We start from the raw sequence: 23,997 nt of genomic DNA, 5'->3' as shown, positions 1-23,997 counted from the left end.
CTAACCACTATATTTTATAATTGTTAACTAAATATAAAGTTTTTTGGGTTTTTTTTAAATGCACAAAATGGACAGGTGTAGTTATTTAAACAGCTACACAAATAATCCATAATGGAGCAAAACAGTAACAAAACTATATTCCTTCTACAGGTTATGCAAGGTGCTTCTAATTTAGTACATCTCTTTTCTCCAGATCAGAAAAAAGACTGAATGGACTTGAGATATGGTTATGGATCACTGAAGCTATATGGAACCAAGCATCCCAGCTTTGGGAAGGAATGCTACAAATTTTATCATGAACATGTTCACTGGTTGAATTTACCATGTTCAAAAGTGTTGATCAGATGTAAGCCAATCACTGAGCATGTGTTGGATTGTATCATATAGTCATGAATGACCACCACCACCAAGATGCTAGATCCAATGGATGCTTAAGATCATTGAATGCCATCTTAAGTCTGTTTCAAAACTAGCACCAAATTATTTTTAAACTGTTTAATGTTTTTAATGTAAATTTTTTTTATTGTAAGTTATGTATTGTGAGCTGCCCTGAGCTCATCCATCATATCAGGCTCAGAGCCCCTTGCATAGTGCAGACGGCCAAGTGCTCCTCACAGACAAGGCATCCATACTGAACCGGTGGTCGGAGTATTTTCAGGTTCTCTTCAGTGCCAACCGCGTAGTTCAAGATTCAGCAATCCACCTCACCCCACTTCAACCGGTGAAAACAGAGTTGGATGAGATCCCCACCCTAGAAGAGACTGTTAAAGCCATCAAGCAACTGAAAAGTGGCAAGGCAGCAGAAGTTGATGGAATTCCACCAGAGATCTGGAAGCATGGGGGCACAGTACTACATAGCTCACTTCACAAAGTACTTGTCACCTGCTGGGAACAAGGCAAATTACCACAGGACTTTCGCGATGCAATCATCATCACCCTATACAAGAACAAAGGGGAAAAGTCAGACTGCTCCAACTACCGGGGAATAACCCTGCTCTCCATCGCAGGCAAAATCCTTGCCAGAATACTCCTGAACAGACTGGTGCCCACCATTGCAGAAGAACTCCTCCCAGAGAGCCAGTGCGGCTTCAGAGCTAACAGGAGCACCACCGACATGGTATTTGTTCTCAGGCAGCTCCAAGAGAAATGCAGGGAACAGAACAAGGGTCTGTATGTGACTTTTGTCGACCTTACCAAAGCTTTCGATACCGTTAGCAGGAAAGGCCTGTGGCAAATCTTGGAACGTTTAGGATGTCCCCCAAGGTTCCTCAGCATGATCATCCAGCTACACGAAGACCAGCGAGGCCAAGTCAGACACTGCAACGACCTCTCGGAGCCCTTCCCAATAGGCACAGGTGTAAAGCAAGGCTGCGTTCTCACGCCAACTCTCTTTACGATCTTCTTTAGCATGATGCTTCAAAGAGCCGCAGTAGATCTAGATGAGGATGATGGTGTCTACATCCGCTATCGCACCGATGGCAGCCTGTTCAACCTGAGGCGACTAAAGGCACACTCCAAGACAATGGAAAAACTCATCCGAGAGCTACTGTTTGCTGATGATGCTGCACTCGTCTCCCACTCGGTATCAGCTCTGCAGCATATGACGTCCTGCTTTGCAGAGGCTGCCAAGCTATTCGGCCTAGAAGTTAGTCTGAAGAAGACAGAAGTTCTCCACCAGCCTGCACCCCAGGAAGATTATCACCCTCCCTGCATCACTGTGGGTGAATCAGTTCTGAAGACAGTCCAGCAGTTCAGCTACCTGGGGTGCATCATCTCCTCAGATGCCAAGATCGACAAGGAGATTGACAACAGGCTGGCAAAGGCAAACCGTGCATTTGGCCGACTGCACAAAAGAGTGTGGAGCAACAAGCATCTGAAAAAAGGCACAAAGATCAATGTTTACAAAGCGGTTGTGATGACAACCCTCATCTACGGCTCCGAATCCTGGGTTTTATACCGTCATCACCTGCGACTCCTTGAGCGCTTTCATCAGCGCTGCCTTCGCACCATCCTCAACATCCACTGGAGTGACTCTGTGACCAACACTGAAGTCCTCAAGCGGGCGGAGGTTACCAGCATCGAGGCACTGCTGTTGAAGAGGCAGCTGCGCTGGGCAGGGCATATTTCTAGGATGGAAAACCACCGCCTTCCCAAGATTGCCCTGTATGGTGAACTCTCCACCGGCCATCGAAATAGAGGGGCACCAAAGAAGAGGTACAAGGACTCCTTGAAGAAATCCCTTGGCACCTGTCACATCAACCATCACCAGTGGTCTGACCTAGCCTCAGATCGCAAAGCATGGAGGCACACCATCCACCAGGCTGTCTCTTCCTTTGAGAACGCACACATAGCTGGTCTTGAGGACAAAAGGAGATTGAGGAAGAATCGCACTGCTACAGCACCAACCCTAAATCAGACTTTTCCCTGCAGCCGCTGTGGCCGGACCTGCCTGTCCCACATTGGTCTTGTCAGCCACCAGCGAGCCTGCAGCAGACGTGGACTATTGCACCCTTCTTAAATCTTCGTTCGCGAAGCCAAGCCGAGAGAGAGCTGCCCTGAGCCTGCTTGGGTGGGGAGGACAGGATATAAATCCATAAATAAATAAATAAATAAATAAAACAGTTTTGCATTGGGTTTTGCAGATCTGTGCATATGCGAAGATTCTACCAATTCAGCAACCATTACTGTCATGATGGACTACTTAGACAAACAAAAATAGATTTTTTTAAAAAAGCACAACATTTATTTATGACTGTTTAAAATGATTTGTAACTGATAGACATGTGTAGTGATGAAAAAACCCTAATATTACTTCAGATCCAGGATTGCTTATTTTCAGGTAGGACATTACCAGTTCAGGATACAAATCTTTGTGGTTTCCGAGTTCGGGACCATTATTTTCAATCAGGAAGCTATAATGAGAGGCTTGGACATCTGTTTAAAAGATGATGACACCAAATTTGCACCAGCCATACTCCTCTCTCTAATCTAAAGATCTCCCAAATTTCAACTGAACTGGACCAAGGGGTTGATTTTACAGACCCCAGAAATAGATGCCTCTCAGTACAGTTCTCTCCACAGATTTCTAAAATCAAGGACAAGCAGCAGCCTAGCAGGAGAACTCTGGCCAGTCACAGTATTAAAACAAAAACAAAAAAATGGCCAACATTTTTGACTATTAGAGCGTCGGACAACAGAAGATTCTTAACTTTCTACTGAAAACTCTGCATTTGCAGCCTTCCTTGTTGTGATCTGTTTGTTTTCTGTCACAAAGTGAAAATGTCTTCCCTTTCTATCAATCTGCCATTATTTCCCAGGCTTAAGGGATGCTGGAGTGGCTATTTTTCAACCAAATGACACCAACATTTCAGCAGAGTTGCTGTTGACTGTTTTCTAAAGAGTCCCCTGGTTTAAAACCAAATTGGGCCAAAGGGGCAAATTCTACAGGCTCCTGAACAAACTTCACCAGACATCATAATTGCACTTTCATTAATCCCTATAGGGGATTTTCAGTTAGGATGAAGTAGCTGTTTTTAAATCAAATTATACCAACATTGCAGCAGACTGATGACTGTCTTCTAAAGGACTCCCAAGTTTCAAACAAATTGGACTAAGTGGACAAGATGCCCATGCTTTCTACTTTCCCAGCCAGAGGAGTTGCAAAGAACAAAAGGGTTCTTGCCCCTCCAAAGAATGAAGAGCTGCAGCTCTCTGTCTGTTGTCTCCAAAGGAGATTGGCTGGAATTGCTCTTGCTCCTCCCTTGCAAGGATCTATAAAATTCTGATCTATAAAATTATTATTATGCTCCTGTCAGCCATTTTGATTGCTTGCTCAAGAGGGTCAAACAGCTTGCTGGCTTTAGCCAACTCTGGAGACAGAATGGCTTGATGCTGAGAACCTTCAGCCTGAGATGAAGTTACATCTGGTAACTTGGTAACCTGCCTAATGTTGGTTTTCTCACCACCACCCAGGACATTGTCAGATTGCCACCAGTGTACAGTCAGCGAGAGTTATGCATGATATGTCTGAGGGCAAGTCCAGATGTTGGATATGAAGTACACACTTCTCCCATGAGTATGGAACAACTGTGCCATCACATAGTTCCAGGCAGCCCTACACAACAAAAATATCTCATTCCTGTTCAGTATCGTGTGAGCAGAGACTGTGTCCCAAGGATAGGCATCTTGGAGGAGCCTGCAGAAGCCATGTCTTCAACTACAGAAGAAAAGTGATCATCTCACCAATGAGGCAAGTGATCTTTCTCTCTGCCTGCTGTTTCCCTCTTCTAGGTACTGTAATAGCAACCTCACCTACCATGTCCATCAGAGATGCTTGGTGTCCCTTTCTTACAGGAGATCAATTGAGCAGAGCACCAGAGGTGGTTGAAGAACAACTCACCTCTTGGTTGGCTGGCACTCTCATGGCCTCCCCACCAGACTTTCTCTCCCCTTGAAGAAGTAGCACTTCATCATATGGTGCTTCTTCAGGTGCTTCGTTAGATGGTTCCTGGGGGTGATAGTCAAGAGATGAATGAGGGCTCTCTGTCAACTGACAGTGTGCAAACCAGGGATTCTTTGTCCCCTGGAAGTGCTTCCAGACTACAGAGGTGTAGTGGCACCCATTCTGATTAGCAGGAACCCCTAGAGCTGCTTCCTATTAGGAGCTCAAGGTAAACACACTGTGTCTAAGGGAACAGAAAGAGATGCCTAAGGGAAAAGAAGTTGAGATGCTGGCACTTCAGGATGCACTTCCCTCTCTTCCTTTTGTGCTTCCTCTGACTTCCCCTACTGTCTCTCCTCAGAAATCCTACTGGACTCCAGAGAAACTAGAGACGGGACAGCCGGTGTCTCTTCTAGCCCCTCCAGCAGCACCTTGGTCCCTGGAACATTATTGTCCCCAAAACTCAACCCAAAAGACAGCTCAGGCTGCTCTTCCTCCAGCTGCTTAGTTTCAAAAAACAGCTGGAGGAGAGGCAACCTGAGCAGCAGACCCCTAACCAGTGCCAGCACCTCCAGGCACCTCAGTAGATGGCACTCCAGCAGCAGCCTCAATAAAGAGGGCCCTGCAAGGCATCTTCATTACACCACCCCAACTAGAGGGTGGAGCGGTGGAAGGTGATTTTGGAGCAGGCCTCCTCACAGGTGGGGAGAAAGCCTCAGCCCTTCCTCTCCACCTCTCTTTTCCATTGCCTTTTCCCCAGGGCCCTATGGCATTCCCTTCCTGCCACTTATTCTGTCCTCTGGCCAAACTCTACCTAACTAGTTGAGAGGTTAGTTACCCAGCCCCTTGCATTATCAACCCTGCCCTCTGAAAACTAAACTTTAGTTTTGTAAAAATGCACCCAACCTAGCCTTGTTTCAGTTTTTTTAAAAACCTAGTGACTTTCTATCCTAAACCTAATGAAGGTTTAATAGAAACTATCCTTGAAATGGAATTTGTAAACTATTCTGCAGAGAGCACCTAATTCCTTTCCTTTTCAAGCATTCAGGAGCTCTCTTCTGAAAAATGCAACTATAGGACAGCCTAAAGCACTATTTTTCTAAAACTGCCTGGCTTGAATTGTTTGGAAGCTCAGAGGGGACACTAAAAAGTTTTTTTAACAGTTAATCTGTGATAATTGCTGTTTGACAAAAAACCTTGCCTCTTCTTAATTGCCTAGTACTAACCTAATTAGGGAGGAACAAGCCCTATGCTGAAATTTAATTTGAGGGTTTTTTAATGACATCCTTAAATTTAAATCTGACCATGTATGAATGCATTTGTAATCTCAGTTTCTTTTTGATTTTATCTCCAATGTTTAATTTTTTTATATTTTGTGTATTCTCATTTGCAATTGTTATGCCATTAAAGGTTTGGTATGGTATGGGAGTTTTTTTTTTTTTAAACTAATTCCTAACACAGCCTTATTTAAAGTAACCTCTTTTTAAAACATCACTAGAATCTCAACAATTACTTGGCTCAACTCAGACCAACAGCAGCACAATGTAACTCCACCAACCATAAAGAACACAGCAACACTAAACTTCCAAGAGGAAAAGAACACCCCCAAACCAGCTCTTTAGAAATTCAAGAGGGCAAAGATGATAATAAACAACCCCACAGGTTTCCTATGCAACTCAAAAGCAGAAGTCTTTCAGCAAATAAAATCAGCAGAAAATGAAGCCAAAGGGGGGAAATGTATAAACAACCATAGAAAGTAACCCAAGCAACAAAGCTCCTGTAACCAGCCCCCCAAAAAAGAAAAAGAAAAAAGCAACAACAAAGGATGGGGATGGTAAGGGGTAAAAAGTAGAACAGCTTTAAAAAAATCATAAGAACAGTCATAAGAACAATCATAAAAACCACAACACCCCACAAGCCAAAAAAAGTACAAAAACAAGTTCACCCACTGAACATAACAAGCAACACAACAGCAAAAGCAAAGAACCAAACAGAAGGAAACAAAAGGCCTTTAGGCTTTATGAGGCCTTTTGACCTCCCTACTCCCCACAACCCACTATTACACCCAAAGAACAAATGTAATGAGGAAACTTTATTAAAAAATTAAAACCAACCAATTTGTTCAAACCAATCAATGATCTTCTCCAGGCAGGCAGGTTGCAATGCAGCTCCCATCACCGACTCACAGCTTAGTAGTGCACACTCCAGAATTTGTTCTCTGTAATTTAGTCTAGCTTTGGTCATGGCCTGCTTTTATGCTGCTTGCCCATGGTTAGAAGAATCTGAAAGAAAACCAGTCTATCAAACAACTCCCATGATTTTGGCAAAGAGTACTTCTCCACCTAATGTGCAATCCTATTTGCCCCTGCTTTCTTCTGCTCCTCACTCCTGTTCCATAGGAAACCTGCTAATGGGGTGGGGTGGGGGAGATGTATTGGACTCCATATTTGAAGTCAAATAACCCTGTAAAACAAGTGATGTGTTTGGGCAAACAGTGCAGTTCCCCAACAAGCTATCATATTTGCCTTTGAGAAATATTTTGTCTCCTCTCTGTGAGTGAGAGCCCCCTATTTTTACTTATATATGGACATTGTGATCACTGGTTTGATTGCCAGGGTGCCTGGAGTTCAACTCACACACATCTGCTCTAAGACATGGGTTTTATCTGCCATTTTCTGAGACTTATATGAATACTAAAGGCCTCATCTTTACAGCAGCACTCTCTATCTCTGAATGAGTGCTAGCCAGGAGTGAAAACAATCTCCCAGCCTCTCTGTACGTGCACAATCTCGGCTGTTGCAGTGGAAGAAGTCATGCCGCTATGAGCTGTCCCATCAAGCAGTTTCCAGCCCTTTTCAATAAAAGCCATTTTCCAAGGCTAACATCACCAACGATCATCTTCCTGCACATCCAGATTCCATGATGGAGAAACAAAAGCCTCACGTATCCAACAGCTGCTCCAAACATCTGCATAAGGCAATCATGCATATCTTAGGTGCGTATCCTACCAGACTGCCCAAGCTTTTGTCACACAGAACATTAGACAAAGGATGGTGCTAGCCAGAGGAGTAAGAAGAGGAAGACCAGTCTTAATTCAGAGCCAGAGCTATTGTGGAAATCGGGTGTCACCTTAGATATCAATTCGGCCCTCTATTGTCATTTTAGATAAGTTTGTGTAGTTTGTTTTAATCCTCTCAAACCCATCCCTTGCCCAAACTGTCACTCTGGAGCCTCCCCTTTTCTGAGGTAATGTACCATGTGATGCAACATCATGACCCAGCTGACCTCCTTTGTCACACAGTTCCCATGACCTCATCACCTGAAGGCACAACTCAGGTAATATAAGGCCAAGCACATGGCAGTTCTCTCTCTCTCTGCCTGAGCAACATGTAACCAGATTGTTCCCCCTCCCTCCCTACTCTAAGTAAGGAGCATCAGACATGGCACATGGCAGTGCATGTTTATATCTTCTAGTTGTAACTGGACCCTAAGCCCATCAGGACCAGATAGTATACCCTGTCTATGTTTTACCCTTGTGTTACCCCTCTATCAATTTCATATCTGTTCTCTTAGGAACTGTGTGATTGCTGTATGAATTATTTACTCTGTTTGTATGTGTGATGTCTTTATAAATATCTTTTAGTTTACTCAAAATCTCCTCATTATTTAAAGGGAAATTCTTGTAGACCACCTTCTGTATACAAAGGTTTAAATCCTGCTGAAGTGAGCCATAGTTGCCCACCAAACGAATTCCCCAAACCTAATTTTAGGACAATTTGGCTTACATCTCCATCCTGTTGTCCTTTCAAAGGCTGAAAAGGCAAATAGGGAAATTTGGGAGATGTTTACCTTTTGCTATTTTGCATTCCAGAATAAACCCAACATAAACCTGAATTTCTTTGTAATTGGGATAACTGTGCAATATTGGCGATTCTCTGGTGTGAATTCAACTGAAAAAAATACTTCAAAAATACTGGCAAGCACAGTTTTTTCTGCACTCAAAAATAGAATCACGGAGTGGGGAGCAGAATATAATTTGATTTATTTGTCGTTGCACTTTACTTTTGGGGGTTTCTTTTCTAGGGATTGGCACTGGAGTTCCAGAACTTTATTGTGTAAACAAAATTCTTTTAAAAAGTGTTTAGAAGTTCATTAGGGGCACCCATGTGTTTCTCTTTCATTGCCTTCTTGAGAGTTCAGCATCTTTCTTTCCAGGAAAAAAAAGCCCTGCTGGTAAGGGTTTGTTGTTGTTGTTGTTGTTTTTTTGGGGGGTTCTGCTTGGATACACCTGAATGCACATCCCTAATTGCTGCTACAATGAACTCCTGCTCCTCTTCTACATATTTACTAACATATTTTCATATGAAGAAGGCTTCTGCCATGCATTACCAAACCAGATATCCATTCAGCCCAGTATTCTAACTGATGTTACCATGATTATTTAAAAACATTGTGGTTGGTAGCAGTGCTGATCACACTGACTCCCAGTGTTTAGAATGAATGTTAATAGCCAGTATACTGTATGAATTTCAGAATTTTATAAAAGTGAAGGTTTTTTGTAATGTGAAAGAATTTGTTTCATCCCTAAGTAAACTGCAAAAGGTGACACTTTTTCTCTCCCTTTTTTTGGTCAAGTCCTTATAAATCAGTATATAATAACTTGTGTCAAGGGATTGAGAGTATGATGCTAATGGATTTTCTGACAACCTAGGTGGGTCTTATTTTTTAAAAAAAGGAATGGATCCAAAACAAGACACCTCTCCTATCACTGTTTGTTACATAGGATTGAATGTTTCAAATATATCCTGAAATAATCTTGGTGAAAAATAAACTCTATGAATTCCTGAGTGACACATTTTGAAAATAACATGTTCCAAGGCATTCACATACATTTCCATAGTAGTCCTTAAATCAACTCTGGAAGGCTGGCCATTACAAATAAGGGTCTGAATGGCTTTCCTAAAGGACACTACTCAGTTAGTGACTGAAAGGAGTTTTAAGCTAGCAAGCTCCATAATCACAACACATTATGTTGACCACTGCCCTTCATCAGCTCACAACTCACTGTGCCCTAACTATACAGCTCACATTTTTAAGGAGATAGGATACCAAGTACATGTTAGGAATACGCCATAGCATTCACAGTTTAAGAAAGCACAAGAACAATCACCCTGGTAACAGAATGTAAACAAGTTCAGCTACATTGATCACCACTTAGAAACAAGCCTCAGGTCTTTTACTGAAGTATTTCATACAGTATAGTCTCAGGGTATGGTTGGAAAACATGATACAACAGCCTTGCTGAAGCTTCTCAGATCTGGGTGTGGTTAGTGACTTGATAGGGAACTTCCTGGGACTGGAATATATACGCCTCGAGTTCTAAAGAAAAAAAAAAAACCAAGATATAAATGTAGCTAACTAACAACATCAAACTGAAAACATAGAGGATTATTTCTTATATGAATATACTCTGGGAACTCCAGTGATGTTGTTACTGCCGAAGACTTCTGATCATGAACTCTAAATAATATGAATGGGTATCACTGTAAATGAAAAGGACGCCTCATTTATTCCTTGAAATCTAATGGGGGGGGGGGGGATGAAGAATAAAGGGTAGGAGTTTTCTATATCCCAACTCTCCCTTCAGGAAATTCCAGAAAATAAGTTCCTTGATTAAAAAAAAATAGAGAGAATAAAACAGATGCAGGAAAACACTAGACAGATTCAAACAAATATAATAGATAAAGGGGTGCTGAGGGAAAAACACAAGATATCCATTGTCTTCATTTTGAAAAGCTATCTGATACAATCAATGTTGCAGGAAATGGAATACTTCAAGAGTTTTATTTTTCAGATTGTGTCTGCACTGTAATAAAGTTGCATATACCTTACCAGTATTAGGTCTTTGTACCGTTCAGAAATCAACTTTTCTAAAACCTTTGTATTGACATTTTTATGAAAGAGAGTAATAGATGACCATGCTGGTACAGAGTTCAATACCTTTTTCACTTTATCAGTTCTAATTTATGAACTCTGCACTCAAAAATAGCATCACAGGGGGTGGGGAGCAGAATATAATTTGTTTTATTTGTCATTGCAGTTTACTTTTGAGGGCTTCTTTTCTAGGGATTGGCACAAACATAAAAATACCAATTCAGTTTAGGGTTCAACATGGTCCCAAAACCAAGCCAAAAATGCCCCAAATCAAGCTGACCAATTCATAGACCCCTTTCTCACTGGAAGGTTTAAATGGCTGGCAGCCATTTAACCAGTCTATTTTGCTTCCCCCCCCCTTCAAAGAGAGGGAAGCAAAACTGATGGGTTTAAAGGCTCATAGACATTTAAACCTAACAGCTGATGGGTGGACCTGCCCCTGCTGTTAATTTTAAATGGCAGGCAGTTGTTCACCAACCAGTTTTGTTTTCTCCTGCTTCCAAGTGGGGGAAAATGAAACTGACTCATGAAATGGCTTGTAGTTATTTCAACCTAACAGTAGGACAGGTACACCCAACAACTGTCACGCTGAAATGACTGCAAGTCTCATTTTGTTTCCTCCCACTTGGAAAGAGGGAGAAAAGGAGCAAAGGAACTTGGAAGTTAGGATGGGGGGAGAAAAACTGATTAGTTTAATGGCTTGCAGCCAATGCTCCTTCTAAGCTGTGGTCTTGTGAGCAAAAATTCTACTTTGTGAGCTATTGGCATTAAAGTTGTGAGCTACTGCATAAATTGGTTTGCTCTGGGGCCATTTTTCCTGAGCTAAGACAAAAAAAATACTTCCGCTAAACTGTGGAGTCTTGTGAGCAAAAATTCTACTTTGTGAGCTACTGGCATTAAAACTGTGTTCACTGTGTACTTTAGTTTGCTTCTGGGGCCATTTTACCTGGGCTAAAACAAAAATGTGTGACCCAGAGATTAAAAAAATGTGAGCTAGCTCACAATAACAGTTTAGAGGGAACACTACTTGCAGCCATTTAAACCTAACCGCTCATGGGTAGACCTGCCCCACTGTTAGGTGAAATGGCTCACAGACATTTCAGCCAAACAGTAGGGTGGGTGCTCCTGTCAGCTATTAAGCTGAACTCACTGGCAGCCATTTCACCAATCTGTTTTACTTTCCCCCTCTTGGAAGCAAGAGGAAGTGAAACCAATCAGTGAAATGGCTTGTAGCCATTTCAGCCTAACAGTGGTGTGGGTTCCCCTGTCAGCTGCAAGCCATTTCTCCAGTTCACTTTGCTTTTCCAGTCCACTTTGCTTCGCTCCATTTGGCTTACGACCATTTAAACCTAACAGGTCAGCTGTAGATGGAACTTTGCCTTACAGGTAAGTTTCACAGACAGGTCAAGGAGGAAGGAAGTGACACAACACTAGAAAGGGAGGCAGATTGTTAAATACTGGGTTCGGTGGAAAGAACAAGGACTCCTCGAGTAGTGATCAGCATTTTTACTTAGTGATTTCAAGCAACTATATACAGCATGCAAATCCCAGACCTTGGCCTGGTTAAATACAGTAAAATGCCACCCCACTGCAAACCCATAGGTGTGTTCAAACTGGCCCTCTGGCCCCCTATAGATAGTCCAGTGCAGCCCATCCAACCAGATTGTGTCAGCTTCAATCCTACTACACAGGGTTGAAGCTCACAGAGTTTTAAGGTAACTCAGCCTGGACATAACACAGATGCTGTTCCAAGGGAAGAAAGAAGGGACTTATAGTGCTCAGACAGTGTCCTGCTTTCCCCAATTCCTAGGGTTGCCAGGTCCAGCTCAGGAAATATCTGGGGACTCCAGGAGCAAGGTTGTGATAAGCACAATTGAAAATTTATAGTCGAAATTTTGGTTCTGTTTCCCAGAAGGCTTTAGGACACTTTGGCTGATGTGACCTTCCTGGTAAAGATAACACTATACATATCTTTTGCCTCACATGACTTTGCCTTTTGGAATGTTTATATACTATCAAATTCTAAATAGATGCCATATCAAACTTCCTGGACTCTCTGAGTCACCCTAGATATTACTAGGTTTCCTTGGCCTTCTTGACCCAGAGACATAGAGAGAGCTCTGTTGAGTACATCACTATATGTCAGATGTGCATCACAGAGTTGATTGACAGTTACATTGGCTCCTATGGATGGGAAAAGGTACTTAATAAGTGAATGTATTCTTGCTCTTTGTTGTTCTTGCCAACAACCCATTTTCTCTGGGACTTGATGAGAGCATCCAAGAATATCCTTTTGTCATGATCCTGGGCCTAGAGAGGCCTACAGACTCCATAGAAACCTGTCTCAGAGTTATTACTGAAAGCCTACATTTCCCAGGATCCCTTCTGTCCTTCTGATTGGGTGGCAAGGTTTTGGAGGGATACTAGTCCAGAAAGGGGTGGGACCTGGGAAAAAACCATAAAAAGGGCCAAGCACAGACATGGTGTGTTCTTTCCTGGAGAGGCTGCCGGCAGAGAAGTTCTCTGTCTAGAGAGGTTGCAGACTGAGAAGGAGTGCTCTCTGGAACAAGCAGTAGGAAGATCCCTCACCCAAGGGAGGTGGTGAGTTTTGGTATTAGAGTAGCAACTATATAGCTAAACGTGTCAGGGCTTTTGTTTATTTGCACCAACCTTTACTGTTTTATATTCACTATAGACTAAATCTTTATCACCCGCTTATTGTTTTTGGAGCACTTCTTTTGTTGTTATACTGCCTGGGTTCTCACATCTCCTTGGTCACAACTAAGAGGTATTTATTAATAAGGAAGACAAGGGTGGTTGGGTGCTCTGGGCCCTCCCATGCAGACCCTTATCAGAGTGGTGGCAGCCAGTAGAAGGATCTGCTAGGCCCCTGCTATGTGACACCTTTATAAAATTACTGTGAACAATGTGTGTTTTAACAATTTATTAATAACACATGGTTACAATATTTAATTAACTCTTTCTTACACTAAACCATATGGTATTTCACCCCCTCTCCCTCCAATGTTGACTTCCCTGAAGTTATAAATTTCCAGTTAATTCTAAAGGTACCACTAATCTATCAAAATATAATACTTTTGATTAATACTAAAAAATTGTCCAATGTCTTTTTACGTTCCACTCTTTCTCCATATATCCTTGAATTTCTTCTACTCCTTTTTGAATAAGTCTAAATCATAGGGCGTTTTCGCACTTACCTTTTACTGGCGCAAACACCCTCCTCACGCCGGCGGATCTGCAGGGATTTCCCACCAGAAGCGCCGGCGCAGCCAAAAGAGCCGGCAACTTCCGTCGCGGAGCCAGCTCAACCGGAAACCGCCAAGAAGCAGGAAAACGTTTGAGCTGGCTCCGCGACGGAAGTTGCCGGCTCTTTTGGCTGCGCCGGCGCTTCTGGTGGGAAATCCCTGCAGATCTGCCGGCGTGAGGAGGGTGTTCACGCCAGTAAAAGGTAAGTGCGAAAACGCCCATAGTCTCTTAAAGTTTTAGTTAATTTGTCCATCTCACTCCACGATAAAACTTTCACAATCCAGTCCCATTTCTCTGGTATTGTTCCTTGTTTCCAAAGCTGCGCATACAATATCCTAGCAGCTGAGAGCAAGTACCAAATTAAAGTCCTGTCTTCCTTTGGAAATTTTTCTAATTGTAATCTAAGCAAAAAAGTCTCTGCAATTTTCTTGAAGTCATAGCCCAAAATTTTGGAGATTTCTTGTTGTATCACATTCCAATGCTCCTTCACTTTTTCACAAGTCCACCACATATGGAAGAAAGAGCCTTCATGTTTTTTACATTTCCAACATCTATCCGACATCTTTTTGCTCATCCTAGCTAGCTTTTTTGGGGTCATGTACCACCTATACATCATCTTAAAACAGTTCTCCTTAATACTCTGACAGGTTGAGATCTTCATCGAGTTCTTCCAAAGGTGCTCCCATGTATCCATTTGTATTTCTCTATTCACATTAATTGCCCATTTTACCATTTGAGATTTTACTACTTCTTCTTCTGTAAACCATTTCAATAGTAATTTATATACTTTTGATATTAATTTTTCATTATCTCCAAGCAGGATCCTTTCCAGTTCTGTTTGCTCGCATCTAATTCCATCCATTTTAATATCATTTTCCATCAAGCTTTTAATTTGTTGCATCTGAAACCAATCATATTTATTATTTAATTCTTCCGCAGATTTTAATTCAATTTTGTCTCCTTGAATTTTAAGCAGTTGATTGTATGACATCGCTCTTTCTTCATCAGATTCAACTGTTATTTTTATTACTTCCGCTGGCACTATCCAAAGCGGCTTTCTCTCGTCGCCATATTTCTTATATTTTATCCAAGTGTTTAACAAACTACTTCTGATATAATGGTGAGAGAAAAAGCCGTCCATCTAAAATTACTGTGAACAATGTGTAAGTACTGCATTTTAATTGATAATGTGTGATTCTTGCATGTTTTAATCTCCAAATTACAGAGATCAGTTTCCCTTAGGGTTGCCTGATTAAGGCTGGGAAGGCCATGGAGATTTGGGGGTGGAGTCTTAGTTTAGGGAGGAAAGCAACCTCAGCGGGTTATAATGCCATAAAGGCCACCCTCCAAAGCAGACATTTTCTCCAGGGGAACTGATCTCTGTCATCTGCAGAGCAGTTGCAATTCTGGATGATCTGTAAGCCAAAATGCCCTCAAAAAGAGGTTGGGGAATTGACAGGTGGGCACCTTTGGCTTAAAAAGGATCTAGAATCTATGTATACAGGATTCCACTTCCAGAAATTATTGCTAAATTTACCAAGGACACTAATTAAGTAAAACAATTATGATTTTATTATAGAAATATATAGTACACACACATACAAGATAATAGACTAATAGGTAAAATTAGAGAGGGCAGTGGCATTGCAGTTGCAGGGCTTCCTGGATGATGCTTCCATCCTTGACCCCTGCCAGTCTGGCTTTCGCCCGGGCCATGGGATGGAGACAGTGCTGGTCGCCTTGGTAGATGACCTCCAGCGGCATCTGGATCGAGGTGGCGTGGCAGTGCTGATGCTGTTAGATCTGTTGGCTGCGTTCGATACGGTCGACCATCAGTTACTGACCCACCACCTCACCGACATAAGGGTTAGGGCAGGGGTCCTCAAACTGCGGCCCGCTGAGGACATTTATGTGGCCCGCCGGGTTATGGCAAAATCAGACCGGAAGTGACGTTCGACCTAAACTCGCGTTAGCAACGCACACTTCCGGCACTGGGCTGAGGCGGCGGAGACAGAGTGTGAAGTGATACCGAGGTGAGGTGAGTTCCCAGGCCGGGGTGTGTGGTGTGGGGAAGGGAGAGAGATGCAGAAGACGGAGAACTGACGGCCCGCGGCCTTGTACAGTAATGGCAGTCCGGCCCTCCAACAGTCTGAGGGACAGTGAACCGGCCCTCTATTTAAAAAGTTTGAGGACCCCTGGGTTAGGGGGTCAGCCCTACAATGGTTTTCTTCCTTTCTCAAGGGATGGGGACAAAGGGTGGCAGTTGGGAGTCAGCTGTCCCAGCGGCGCACACTAGATTGTGGGGTGCCGCAGGGAGCAGTTCTCTCCCCAATGTTATTTAACATCTACATGCGCCCCGTTGCCCAGATTGCCTGGAGGTATGGGCTTGGGTGCCATCAATATGCAGATTACATCCAGCTCTATCTGCTAATGGATGGCCGGCCTGACTGCGTCCCAGGGAATCTGGACCTGGCACTGCAGGCTGTGGCAGGTTGGCTTAGGCTGAGTGGGCTGAAGTTGAACCCAACGAAGACAGAGGTCCTTTGCATGGATCGCGGCGCTCTGGGAGGAGAAATTCCTCTCCCAGTTTTTGACGGTGGGCTGCTGAAAGCAGCGCATCGAGTCAGGAGCTTGGGAGTGTTATTGGAGCCTTCACTATCAATGGAGGCCCAAATAGCAGCCACTGCCAAGTCGACATTTTTTCATCTGAAGAGGGCAAGGCAGTTGGCTCCTTTCCTAGAGCGTTGGGACCTAGCAACAGTGATCCATGCAACGGTCACCTCAAGATTGGATTACTGTAATGCCCTCTACATGGGGCTGCCTCTGTGCCGAACCCGGAAGCTGCAGCTGGTGCAGAACGTGGCAGCTAGGCTGTTTTTAGGGTTCCCGAAATGGGAGCACATACAGCCGGGGCTGCGTGGACTGCACTGGCTGCCAGTTGTATACTGGGTTTGTTACAAAGTGCTGGTTATCACCTTTAAAGCCCTATATGGTCAAGGACCTGCCTACCTGAAGGACCGTCTCTTCCCATATGAACCCCAGAGAGCACTGAGGTCAGCTGGGAAGAACCAGCTGACTATCCCCGGGCTGAAGGAGGCAAAATTAAAGAACACCTGTACACGAGCCTTCTCCATTGCAGCTCCACACCTATGGAACCAGCTCCCAGAAGAAGTGCGGGCCCTGCGGAGCCTTGAACAGTTCCGCAGGGCCTGCAAGACCTTCCTTTTCAAGATGGCCTTTACCTGACTGAACGACTGATGATTCGCCTTAAGTGATTCCGCCATAGTATTTACACCTAATAGAGTAGCACTAGGAATGTTAATTTTAATTGGAATGTTTTTAAGTGAATGTGATTTTAAAACATGTTGTATAATTTATTGTATGGATTGAGATGTTGTTAGCCGCCCTGAGCCTGCTTCAGCGAGGAGGGCGGGATATAAATAAAATATTATTATTATTATTATTATTATTATTATTATTATTATTATTATTATTATTATTATTATTATATAACATACAGACAGACCTAATAAAAATAGAGAGAAATGCATAGAGGTAATATGATGGACAAGCAGGGCGATAATTACCGATCGTGGTCTTCAAGGAAGGCTCCTATGGTGACAAACGAGGACGATGGAGAAGGAGACCCTCAACTGGCCAAGAATCGGGGATGTATCTAAACAGCAGGAATATTAATTTTTGGTTTTAGTTAAGGGTACCTTTAAACATTAGTACTTTAAGTAAATAACACCGGCAGGGGTCAAGTAACAGGGGGAGGGGTGGATAGAAAGTCATATATGAGATAGATAAAAGAAGTTATTAATGATGCAAGAAATATAATTTGTTACTATATGTTACCAAATAAAAATTGTTTTAACCAAAAAAATTATCTAAAAGGTGACAATAGATGGCCAAATTGCTACCTAAGGTAACACCCAATCTATACAAAGAAACTTGGCTCTGGGTGAAGATGTTCTTCCTCTTCTTCATTCCTCTGCTGGCACCATCCTTTGTCTTGGGTTCTGTTGGACAAAGGCTTTAGGCAGTCTGACAGGATCCATGCCTAAGATAAGCTTGATTGCCTTATGCATAGGTGACATCTGTTGAGTATGTGAGCCTCCTGCTTCACTGTAATGGAGTCTGGCACTGCATGAAGATAGTTGCTGGTGATGTTAGCCTTCCCATATGGATTCTATGGTCAAGGCTGTAATTCGCTTTCCTGGACAGTTCTTGGCGGCGCAACTTCTTCCACTGCAACGGCCAAGATGGTGAGCTCATGGAGCAACTGGAAACTCATCTTTTCTCCTGGTTAGCATTCTTCCAGAGACATGGAGTGCTGCTGCAACATTGTGGCTGTTAGTACTCAAATAAGTCCCTTACAGTCTGGTAGACAAAACCCACGTTTTCCTGGCAGATGTGTGTGGAGTCTCCAGGCACCCTGGCAACCAAATGGGTTTCTACGATGTTCTGAAATTAGGGGTCTTTTTCTCACAGATCCTCAAACCCTATGTGGAGGTTGGTGACCCTAGTTACCCCAGAGGAAATGGCTGTTTTACAGGGCAGAGTCTATGGCATTTTAACCCTCTGAGGTCCCTCCCCTTCTCAAACCCCACCCTCCCCAGGCTCCACCCCCAAAAATCTCTAGGAATTTTCTAACCTCTTTCCCTTCTCTCAGCAATCTCCATTTCCTCTCCTTGTCTCATTCTTTTCTTCTCATCCATTCACCAACCTACCTTTTATCTGCTTTCCATCTTCACCTCTAATTATTCTTTCTTTATTTCCTTTATATGACACCCTTCTCCACAGTAGGAACCAAAGCAACTTATTCTCTTCCCCTTCTAAGGCTGAAAGTAGGTGACTGGTCCAAAATCACCCAGTGAGCTTCCACAACAAGTTGAAGATTCAATTTTTTAACTCACAGGCCCTACTCTGAAGACCTAACAGCTACTGGCTTTCATAAAGTAGCTGTTGTTGAACAGTAGCAAGCAGACAGGCTTAGTTCAGTCATACAAGTTGGGTAGTATCAAGTTACCCAGAGGTTGATTCCAGGCCTAAGATTGCCAACATTGAGGTGGGACCTGGAAATATCCCAGAATTTAAACTGAACCTCAGACAACAGAGATCTGTCCCCCTGGAGAAAATGACTGTTTTGGAGGGAGGAGTAATGATATTTTCCTCTCCCCAAACTCTGCCCTATTCAGACTCTACCGCCAAATTGCCAGTATCCAAAGATGTCCTGACTTCACTATTAGAAGGAAGACAATTCAATTTCATTTTTGCAGTGATGCTGTAGCTACTAAAGCAGAACATAATTCATATTATGAAATATAATATAAACAACATAATGGTGTTGGTTGTTTTCTATAAAAAAAGTTTCATCATATAAATAACATCATGAAATGTAAAAGCTTCCTGGAAACCCCACAGTTGATTAAAGACATTCTTTGTATTCTTCCTGACACAATGGAAGACAAAGATTAAGAAGGTCAGTTTCCTTCTTAGCTTCTATTATCAAGAAGCTGGAAAGAAAATTGCAGTTCTTCCTAATCTTTGCTCAATGCAAAGAGCCAGTTTTTAAAAGCAGCCATATGAAGCAAGATGGACAGAAAGATTGCTGTCTATTGTCCAAAAACAGCAAAGGAAATTGCTATTCCAAAGGTGCTTAATAGTTAGCAGCAAATACTTGAACATGAGAAGATAGAAATGAAAGCTTTTGACACAGCTCTTTGAAGGAAACGCCTTGCTACCAATTATAACCAGCAGTGACAGAGCTTTGTTTAATTCATGTGCCATGATTAAAGGTTTTTCACACTTCATCAAATCAGCTTTCTGTTGGCCAAAGGTAAGAATTTCCATGACCAACAGTAGGCTGTTATTAAATCAGTACATACAAGCTAGTGAAGTGCAAATGGGGGTGTGGGGTACATTTGGAATCTTTTCCAGGAGCACTAACATTGGCATGCTAAGTTATATTCAGAATCCCACTCAGATCTATTTAGTGGAGCTTATTCCTGGGAAAATGTATTTAGGACTGCTGTATAAAATACTCAGAAGGTTGTCCAGGTTTAATTGTCTTTTGAGTGATCCCTTTGACTGCAGTCTTCAATACACTTACATAGACAGCAGAGCTGCCTCATACATGTGTGTGCATCAATTGATAATTTACAGCTGAATCGAAATAAACTTGTTCACTTAATAGTAATGTGCTTGAGGCAGTATGAATGTTGTCTCCATTATCCTTGATCTGTGCTGTTTCATTAACACACAACAGCCACCACTTCATGCTTCCAAAAATAAATTATTCTGAATATATATGTGAGAACTCACCATGAGTTCTTCTGAATACAGAAATACATCTTTTCTTTCATTCATGTGAGAATGTCTGATTATCTCCAGGTACCAAGCCCATGGCTACAATGGGGCCCCCAGGGTTCTAGCCCTAGCACTTAAACTCCAGTGCAAGGGACCCAGCCCTATCACTTACCACCCCAACTTCCGCTTGCCAGCCCCTTGCCTTCTCCTGGAAGGAGCAATCAATATCTGCTCCACTCCAAAACACATGAGGCAATCTGCATCCCCCCCCCCGCCCCAGATTTGGCTTTCTTCACTTCTTGCTAGCCCCTGTGAGGCTCAGCAGAAGCATCATTGCCCATGCCCTCAGGCCTCACTGGGTTGTATCCTCCTGCACTCCCACCTCCGCTTTCCTGCCCTCCCTTCTGGGCAGCCATGCCGCTTGGCTACTGTCACCTCTGGTGTCTCCAGACTCTCAGTCATGCAGCATAATCTGTGGAGTCTGTGGGGGGAGCTTCCCTTTGCCATTGCCAGCCTCCTGAAGTCAGCCAAAACCTAGAGCACCCAGCTGAGCTCCAGAAAGCATCAGCTGGTGTTTTCATCCCCTTAAGCTGGTGTCTGGTTGGCAGGTGCAGTCTGAGACCAGGCACCTTCCTCCCAATTAGTGGCCAGGAGAGCTGTGGTGAGGCAAGCAGCCAGAATTGGCAGTGGCACCCCCACACAAAAGAAAGGCGTGCTATCAGTGGCTCCCTGGGCAGGAATTGACCTTGAGTATGCAGGAGGGCTGTGTGGGGCTCCTTTTGTACAACTCGCCTCCACAACTGCCCCTCCTCTGCCGTGTCATAAAAAAATGGGGGGCAGGGAGACTCCTTCCAGAGAAAAAGCTGCAGGTGGAAAGGATTTTTTTGTTTCTGTGACAATATTTTTGGGCCCCACAGCCCCCACCACTTCCCCCAGTTACCCCCCCCCACACACACTTAAAATTTTCTAGCAATGGGCTCTCCGGTTACAGATCCACATGGACAAAAAGATAACATTTGCTCCTGTCCGTGACAAATATAGTTGGAAATATATATAATGGCAGAAATTTTCACAATCATAACCATCTTCTTTTGCCTGAGAACACCACATTTATTTCTCATAGTTATACTGGACATGCCCACATAGAATATTATGTAAGAAGCTGAAATGCGTTTATGATTGGAAAAAAAATGTATTATGAGCAATCCAAATTTCAATGTAAATGTCTTTAGAATCAATGATTTAACTCTTCTTTTGTGATTTTTTTAAACATAGGAATAGCTTGTGGGAAGATGGAACAAGTGTAGCAAAGTCTTAAGAGTCTTAGTTCAACATTTTCGATTTATATCTTAAGCTATATTTGCAACATGTTTTAACTAGTCTCACACCCTTAGGATAGAACAGGATAAGAATATATACAAACAATAACAATCCCAAATGTGTTTTCATTACTCATTTATGTGGCCATTTCATCAAAGACAGGGCAAGCAAGTATTCTTGATCAATTGTACTGGACTCCAGAAAGAAAACCAAGAGGGAGAAGAGCAATTGTTTGCCTTCAATAAGATCTATTCTTCCTTTAATTATGGAAAAAAGGAATAAAATGTTGCTACCACAAATTTAAAAAGTAACAGACAAATCACATCACTCTTAATGTATATATTATATATGGAAGATGTATTATTTCCTTAGGATATGCAGTATCTCCCACCACCACATTTTAATTCTGTTTTCATTCAATCATATGGTTCAAAGATTTAGAGCTATTTGCCCCACAAATAAAGCAATCTCTGGTCTGCCATACTGCCGATGGCAGATGGAGGCCTAATTTCAAGGAAATGGAAATGAAGATTTCAGATCTGTTCCATGATTCATGATCTCAAGAAGAGTGCTATATTATTCAGAATAAATACAGTATATTAGCAAAGGGTTGTGTGGAAAATAATATCAATAGATTAATACAGAATCTACTACCTTGTGCTACATTAAATATTCTACTGCAAAATTCATCTTTTAAATGTAATTTGACCTCTTTACATTATATTATTCAGAAAAGTTTAAGAAACTTAAATAATAAATTAAGGAATGAGGTAATGATAGGACAACACTCCATTGTGCTTCTTCATGTTAATATATCTGAGAGGAAAGAATATGTTGTAAAATATATAAACACTGCACTGTCTGTAATGATAACAATAAAACAATTAGAACAAGTGTACCGTTTAACAACAGGGCCATTTGTCCAATACATTGGAAATATCCTTCTTGCACCCATGCCCTTCTCTATACAGTGCTCAGTTCCCACTGAGTCTTTATTCAGGGAGAAAAGTAAAAAAGGAAAACCCATAGCAACAGTGGTATATACACAATACTTGCTTTTATCCTCAGCTCCAAGGTAATAGCAGCACCAGCACCAAAGAATGGGGTAGGATTACATTCCCACATACATTCTCAGCATTTGGTGAGTATCTAGCTAGCTTACAAAGAAATCTTAACTTCAGTTGACTTAGAAATGGGTAACACTGGTTAGTATTGCACAGTTAATATATTTGACCAAAGGGTTTTATTAGATAATTGTCTCGTAGTTCTAAATTGCAAAATGTGTGTTCAGTTCAATTTTATAGTTTAGGGCCAACTTGTTTTGATGCCCCTTCCCACTCCTCCTTTTTAAAATATTTTTGTTACTTAGCAATATTGCCACTTTTTTACATTTTATATCTTGAATCAATACTAACTGTTGATAGAGACAGTATTAACAACTGACTGGACAGTTTTTCTAACTAGGCAATCCACATGCTTAACTCCATTCCACTGAAATTAACAAGAACCAACCAGCAAGGCTAAATTACACTGAGTCCCATTGCTTTCAGTGCAAGACAGTTAAGCGCTCACTTTACATCTCCTATTGCAATTCATTGCAATTATTTAACTTTTCTGGAACCAACTTATCTAACTTTGCTGGAACTATCCTTGGTTCCAAATTATTTAACTTTGCTGGAACTATCCTTGGTTCATGATCTATAGGTAGAATCAAGAATGATTCAAGAGATATGCAAAACTTATATTCAAAAGCAGAACTAACTTTGCTAGTAATGCCTACTTTCATAGTTTAGGATTTCATATGAGCACATTGATAACATTTCCAATTTAAATAAGCAGTTTCTTGAGAGATAGTGGTATAATGGTTAAAAGTTTCAGGCCCTAATATGGGCAAGCAGGTTTGATTCCCCATTCTTCCACATGAAGTATGCTGAGTGACCTTGACCAGTCACCATTCTCTCAGAATTTTCCCAACCCCACCCACCTCATGTTCTTGTTGTGGAAGAGGAACAGAGTGTGATTTTAAGTTATTTGAGACTTCTTAAGGTAGAGAAAAGCAAGATTTACAGCCCAATCCAGACATAAGTGGCAGCCAGCCGTGGTGTAGCTGCCATGCCTCTAGTAGACTTCCTGAGGACTTCGGCACACTGGAGCGTGGGGAGGGGAGAGGTTTAGTTGCTGTGAGGGAGACGGTCACCATGGCAATGCCACTGGCATAGGCACACAAGGGAGGTGGAGGCAGATGGAGGGGAGGGCCAGCCCACCTCCCAATGGCCAGTCCTGGCGCATGCACCATGGCTCATGACAGTCAGGGATGGGGAGAAGCAGCCCCAGAGAGGCTGATAGCCATCCCCAATCTGCCCCCAAACAGAGAATGGAGCCAATGATGGGCAGACCATCAAAGGCAAAGGAGAGACATACCACCAACACGGGAAGGGAACAGGAGTGAGACTGGGCATGCGCACACGAGAAGCCTGGCTTGGTGGTGAGGCAGGGGTGGGGGCGAGACAGGCCCACACGGGACCACAGAGAAGCTGTCAATCCCCTCACACCCTCCCACTGTCAGAGACTGCCAATGGCAGGCATATAAGCAGGAAGTACCAAGTGCAGGAGTTCGCTGTCATAGACAGCAGCTGAAATGTGTGTCTGGGAGTGAGCAGACCAGCAGCAGACACCCCCCCCCACCCAGAGACCTCTTGTGTTGCCCTGACACCCCTGCCATG

This window comes from Heteronotia binoei, chromosome 2, assembly GCF_032191835.1.
Source record: "Heteronotia binoei isolate CCM8104 ecotype False Entrance Well chromosome 2, APGP_CSIRO_Hbin_v1, whole genome shotgun sequence".
Taxonomy (NCBI): Eukaryota; Metazoa; Chordata; class Lepidosauria; order Squamata; family Gekkonidae; genus Heteronotia; species Heteronotia binoei.
Note: the sequence above shows the minus strand (reverse complement) of the source record.